We start from the raw sequence: 6573 nt of genomic DNA, 5'->3' as shown, positions 1-6573 counted from the left end.
GTGCAAGAGGAAGGGGTGAGGCTTGTACTCACGCCTGCTACTTCCACGAAACACATCACCACGCGGCCAAAACGGATTTCCGGGTGCACAAGATAGTCCCAGGGGAGTTGGAGAGTAGGCGCGCACCTCCTGCCAAATCACGGGAGCCGTAGTGGCACGCCTGCCAGTGAGCTGCCAGTGAGAGGCTGTGAACTGTCAGTCAAATGTCCTAAAGAAGGCGGTGAGCCTTGTACTCACGCCTGCCACTTCCACGAAACGCATGACAACGCCTCCAAAATAAAATCCCAGGTGCAATAGACCCAGGGGAGCCTCGGCAATAGACGCGCAGCTCCGGGAAATCACGGGCGACGGAGTGGCATGCGTGAGAGTGGGAGGCTGTGCAAGAGGAAGGGGTTAGCCTTGTACTCACGCCTGCTACTTCCACAAAACACATCACCACGCGGCCAAAACGGATTCCCGGGTGCACTAGATAGTCCCAGGGGAGTTGGAGAGTAGGCGCGCACCTCGTGCCAGATCACGGGAGCCGTAGTGGCACGCCTGCCAGTGAGAGGCTGTGCATTGTGAGGCACATGTGCTAAAGAAGGCGGTAAGTCTTGTACTGACGCCTGCCACTTCCACGAAACACATCGCCACGCGGCTAAAATGGATTCCCGCGTGCTCTCGACAGTCCCAGGGGAGTTTGGGGATAGGCGCGCACCTCCTGCAAGTAACGGGAGGCGTGGTGGCACGCCTCCGAGTGAGAGTCTGTGCACTATGAGGCACATGTGCTAAAGAAGGCGGTGAGCCTTGTACTCACGCCTGCCACTTCCACGAAACGCATGACAACGCCTCCAAAATGAAATCCCAGGTGCACTAGACCCAGGGGAACCTCCGCAATAGACGCGCAACTCCGGGAAATCACGGGCGACGGAGTGGCATGCGTGAGAGTTGGAGGCTGTGCAAGAGGAAGGGGTGAGTCTTGTACTCACGCCTGCTACTTCCACGAAACACATTACCACGCGGTCAAAACGGATTCCCGAGTGCAGTAGATAGTCCCAGGGGAGTTGGAGAGTGGGCGCGCACCTCCTGCCAAATCACGGGAGCCGTAGTGGCACGCCTGCCAGTGAGAGGCTGTGCACTGTGAGGCACCTGTCCTAAAGAGGGCGGTGAGCCTTGTACTCACGCCTGCCACTTCCACGAAACGCATGACAACGCCTCCAAAATGAAATCCCAGGTGCACTAGACCCAGGGGAGCCTCGGCAATAGACGCGCAACTCTGGGAAATCACGGGCGACGGAGTGGCATGCGTGAGAGTGGGAGGCTGTGGAAGAGGAAGGGGTGAGCCTTGTACTCACGCCTGCTACTTCCACAAAACACATCACCACGCGGCCAAAACGGATTCCCGAGTGCACTAGATAGTCCCAGGGGAGTTGGAGAGTAGGCGCGCACCTCCTGCCAGATCACGGGAGCCGTAGTGGCACGCCTGCCAGTGAGAGGCTGTGCACTGTGAGGCACATGTGCTAAAGAGGGCGGTGAGTCTTGTACTGACGCCTGCCACTTCCACGAAACACATCGCCACGCGGCTAAAATGGATTCCCGCGTGCTCTCGACAGTCCCAGGGGAGTTTGGGGATAGGCGCGCACCTCCTGCAAGTAACGGGAGGCGTGGTGGCACGCCTCCGAGTGAGAGTCTGTGCACTATGAGGCACATGTGCTAAAGAAGGCGGTGAGCCTTGTACTCACGCCTGCCACTTCCACGAAACGCATGACAACGCCTCCAAAATGAAATCCCAGGTGCACTAGACCCAGGGGAACCTCCGCAATAGACGCGCAACTCCGGGAAATCACGGGCGACGGAGTGGCATGCGTGAGAGTTGGAGGCTGTGCAAGAGGAAGGGGTGAGTCTTGTACTCACGCCTGCTACTTCCACGAAACACATGACCACGCGGCCAAAACGGATTCCCGGGTGCAGTAGATAGTCCCAGGGGAGTTGCAGAGTGGGCGCGCACCTCCTGCCAAATCACGGGAGCCGTAGTGGCACGCCTGCCAGTGAGAGGCTGTGCACTGTGAGGCACCTGTCCTAAAGGGGGCGGTGAGCCTTGTACTCACGCCTGCCACTTCCACGAAACGCATGACAACGCCTCCAAAATGAAATCCCAGGTGCACTAGACCCAGGGGAGCCTCGGCAATAGACGCGCAACTCTGGGAAATCACGGGCGACGGAGTGGCATGCGTGAGAGTGGGAGGCTGTGCAAGAGGAAGGGGTGAGCCTTGTACTCACGCCTGCTACTTCCACGAAACACATCACCACGCGGCCAAAACGGATTCCCGGGTGCACTAGATAGTCCCAAGGGAGTTGAAGAGTAGGCGCGCACCTCCTGCCAAATCACGGGAGCAGTAGTGGCACGCCTGCCAGTAAGAGGCTGTGCACTGTGAGGCACATGTGCTAAAGAAGGCGGTGAGTCTTGTACTCACGCCCGCCACTTCCACGAAACACATCACCACGCGGTTAAAATGAATTCCCGCGTGCACTAGATAGTCCCAGGGGAGTTGGGGGGTAGGCGCGCACCTCCTGAAAGTCACGGGAGTCGTGGTGGCACGCCTCCGAGTGAGAGGCTGTGCACTATGAGGCACATGTGCTAAAGAAGGCGGTGAGCCTTGTACTCACGCCTGCCACTTTTACGAAACGCATGACAACGCCTCCAAAATAAAATCCCAGGTGCACTAGACCCAGCGGAACCTCGGCAAGGGACGTACAACTCCGGGAAATCACGGGCGACGGAGTGGCATGCGTGAGAGTGGGAGGCTGTGGAAGAGGAAGGGGTGAGGCTTGTACTCACGCCTGCTACTTCTACGAAACACATCACCACGCGGCCAAAAGGGATTTCCGGGTGCACAAGATAGTCCCAGGGGAGTTGGAGAGTAGGCGCGGACCTCCTGCCAAATCACGGGAGCCGTAGTGGCACGCCTGCCAGTGAGCTGCCAGTGAGAGGCTGTGCACTGTCAGGCACATGTCCTAAAGAAGGCGGTGAGCCTTCTACTCACGCCTGCCACTTCCACGAAACGCATGACAACGCCTCCAAAATGAAATCCCAGGTGCAATAGACCCAGGGGAACCTCGGCAATAGACGCGCAACTCCGGAAAATCACGGGCGACGGAGTGGCATGCGTGAGAGTGGGAGGCTGTGCAAGAGGAAGGGGTGAGCCTTGTACTCACGCCTACTACTTCCACGAAACACATCACCACGCGGCCAAAACGGATTCCCGGGTGCACTAGATAGTCCCAGGGGAGTTGGAGAGTAGGCGCGCACCTCCTGCCAGATCACGGGAGCCGTAGTGGCACGCCTGCCAGTGAGAGTCTGTGCAACTTGAGGCACATGTGCTAAAGAAGGCGGTCAGTCTGGTACTCACGCCCGCCACTTCCACGAAACACATCACCACGCGGTTAAAATGGATTCCCGCGTGCACTAGATAGTCCCAGGGGAGTTGGGGGATAGGCGCGCACCTCCTGCAAGTCACGGGAGTCGTGGTGGCACGCCTCCGAGTGAGAGGCTGTGCACTATGAGGCACATGTGCTAAAGAAGGCGGTGAGCCTTGTACTCACGCCTGCCACTTTTACGAAACGCATGACAACGCCTCCAAAATAAAATCCCAGGTGCACTAGACCCAGGGGTACCTCGGCAAGGGACGCACAACTCCGGGAAATCACGGGCGACGGAGTGGCATGCGTGAGAGTGGGAGGCTGTGCAAGAGGAAGGGGTGAGGCTTGTACTCACGCCTGCTACTTCCACGAAACACATCACCACGCGGCCAAAACGGATTTCCGGGTGCACAAGATAGTCCCAGGGGAGTTGGAGAGTAGGCGCGCACCTCCTGCCAAATCACGGGAGCCGTAGTGGCACGCCTGCCAGTGAGCTGCCAGTGAGAGGCTGTGAACTGTCAGTCAAATGTCCTAAAGAAGGCGGTGAGCCTTGTACTCACGCCTGCCACTTCCACGAAACGCATGACAACGCCTCCAAAATAAAATCCCAGGTGCAATAGACCCAGGGGAGCCTCGGCAATAGACGCGCAGCTCCGGGAAATCACGGGCGACGGAGTGGCATGCGTGAGAGTGGGAGGCTGTGCAAGAGGAAGGGGTGAGCCTTGTACTCACGCCTGCTACTTCCACAAAACACATCACCACGCGGCCAAAACGGATTCCCGGGTGCACTAGATAGTCCCAGGGGAGTTGGAGAGTAGGCGCGCACCTCGTGCCAGATCACGGGAGCCGTAGTGGCACGCCTGCCAGTGAGAGGCTGTGCATTGTGAGGCACATGTGCTAAAGAAGGCGGTAAGTCTTGTACTGACGCCTGCCACTTCCACGAAACACATCGCCACGCGGCTAAAATGGATTCCCGCGTGCTCTCGACAGTCCCAGGGGAGTTTGGGGATAGGCGCGCACCTCCTGCAAGTAACGGGAGGCGTGGTGGCACGCCTCCGAGTGAGAGTCTGTGCACTATGAGGCACATGTGCTAAAGAAGGCGGTGAGCCTTGTACTCACGCCTGCCACTTCCACGAAACGCATGACAACGCCTCCAAAATGAAATCCCAGGTGCACTAGACCCAGGGGAACCTCCGCAATAGACGCGCAACTCCGGGAAATCACGGGCGACGGAGTGGCATGCGTGAGAGTTGGAGGCTGTGCAAGAGGAAGGGGTGAGTCTTGTACTCACGCCTGCTACTTCCACGAAACACATTACCACGCGGTCAAAACGGATTCCCGAGTGCAGTAGATAGTCCCAGGGGAGTTGGAGAGTGGGCGCGCACCTCCTGCCAAATCACGGGAGCCGTAGTGGCACGCCTGCCAGTGAGAGGCTGTGCACTGTGAGGCACCTGTCCTAAAGAGGGCGGTGAGCCTTGTACTCACGCCTGCCACTTCCACGAAACGCATGACAACGCCTCCAAAATGAAATCCCAGGTGCACTAGACCCAGGGGAGCCTCGGCAATAGACGCGCAACTCTGGGAAATCACGGGCGACGGAGTGGCATGCGTGAGAGTGGGAGGCTGTGCAAGAGGAAGGGGTGAGCCTTGTACTCACGCCTGCTACTTCCACAAAACACATCACCACGCGGCCAAAACGGATTCCCGAGTGCACTAGATAGTCCCAGGGGAGTTGGAGAGTAGGCGCGCACCTCCTGCCAGATCACGGGAGCCGTAGTGGCACGCCTGCCAGTGAGAGGCTGTGCACTGTGAGGCACATGTGCTAAAGAGGGCGGTGAGTCTTGTACTGACGCCTGCCACTTCCACGAAACACATCGCCACGCGGCTAAAATGGATTCCCGCGTGCTCTCGACAGTCCCAGGGGAGTTTGGGGATAGGCGCGCACCTCCTGCAAGTAACGGGAGGCGTGGTGGCACGCCTCCGAGTGAGAGTCTGTGCACTATGAGGCACATGTGCTAAAGAAGGCGGTGAGCCTTGTACTCACGCCTGCCACTTCCACGAAACGCATGACAACGCCTCCAAAATGAAATCCCAGGTGCACTAGACCCAGGGGAACCTCCGCAATAGACGCGCAACTCCGGGAAATCACGGGCGACGGAGTGGCATGCGTGAGAGTTGGAGGCTGTGCAAGAGGAAGGGGTGAGTCTTGTACTCACGCCTGCTACTTCCACGAAACACATGACCACGCGGCCAAAACGGTTTCCCGGGTGCAGTAGATAGTCCCAGGGGAGTTGCAGAGTGGGCGCGCACCTCCTGCCAAATCACGGGAGCCGTAGTGGCACGCCTGCCAGTGAGAGGCTGTGCACTGTGAGGCACCTGTCCTAAAGGGGGCGGTGAGCCTTGTACTCACGCCTGCCACTTCCACGAAACGCATGACAACGCCTCCAAAATGAAATCCCAGGTGCACTAGACCCAGGGGAGCCTCGGCAATAGACGCGCAACTCTGGGAAATCACGGGCGACGGAGTGGCATGCGTGAGAGTGGGAGGCTGTGCAAGAGGAAGGGGTGAGCCTTGTACTCACGCCTGCTACTTCCACGAAACACATCACCACGCGGCCAAAACGGATTCCCGGGTGCACTAGATAGTCCCAAGGGAGTTGAAGAGTAGGCGCGCACCTCCTGCCAAATCACGGGAGCAGTAGTGGCACGCCTGCCAGTAAGAGGCTGTGCACTGTGAGGCACATGTGCTAAAGAAGGCGGTGAGTCTTGTACTCACGCCCGCCACTTCCACGAAACACATCACCACGCGGTTAAAATGAATTCCCGCGTGCACTAGATAGTCCCAGGGGAGTTGGGGGGTAGGCGCGCACCTCCTGAAAGTCACGGGAGTCGTGGTGGCACGCCTCCGAGTGAGAGGCTGTGCACTATGTGGCACATGTGCTAAAGAAGGCGGTGAGCCTTGTACTCACGCCTGCCACTTTTACGAAACGCATGACAACGCCTCCAAAATAAAATCCCAGGTGCACTAGACCCAGCGGAACCTCGGCAAGGGACGTACAACTCCGGGAAATCACGGGCGAGGGAGTGGCATGCGTGAGAGTGGGAGGCTGTGGAAGAGGAAGGGGTGAGGCTTGTACTCACGCCTGCTACTTCTACGAAACACATCACCACGCG

This window comes from Stylophora pistillata, chromosome 3 (assembly GCF_964205215.1).
Source record: "Stylophora pistillata chromosome 3, jaStyPist1.2, whole genome shotgun sequence".
NCBI lineage: Eukaryota > Metazoa > Cnidaria > Anthozoa > Scleractinia > Pocilloporidae > Stylophora > Stylophora pistillata.
Note: the sequence above shows the minus strand (reverse complement) of the source record.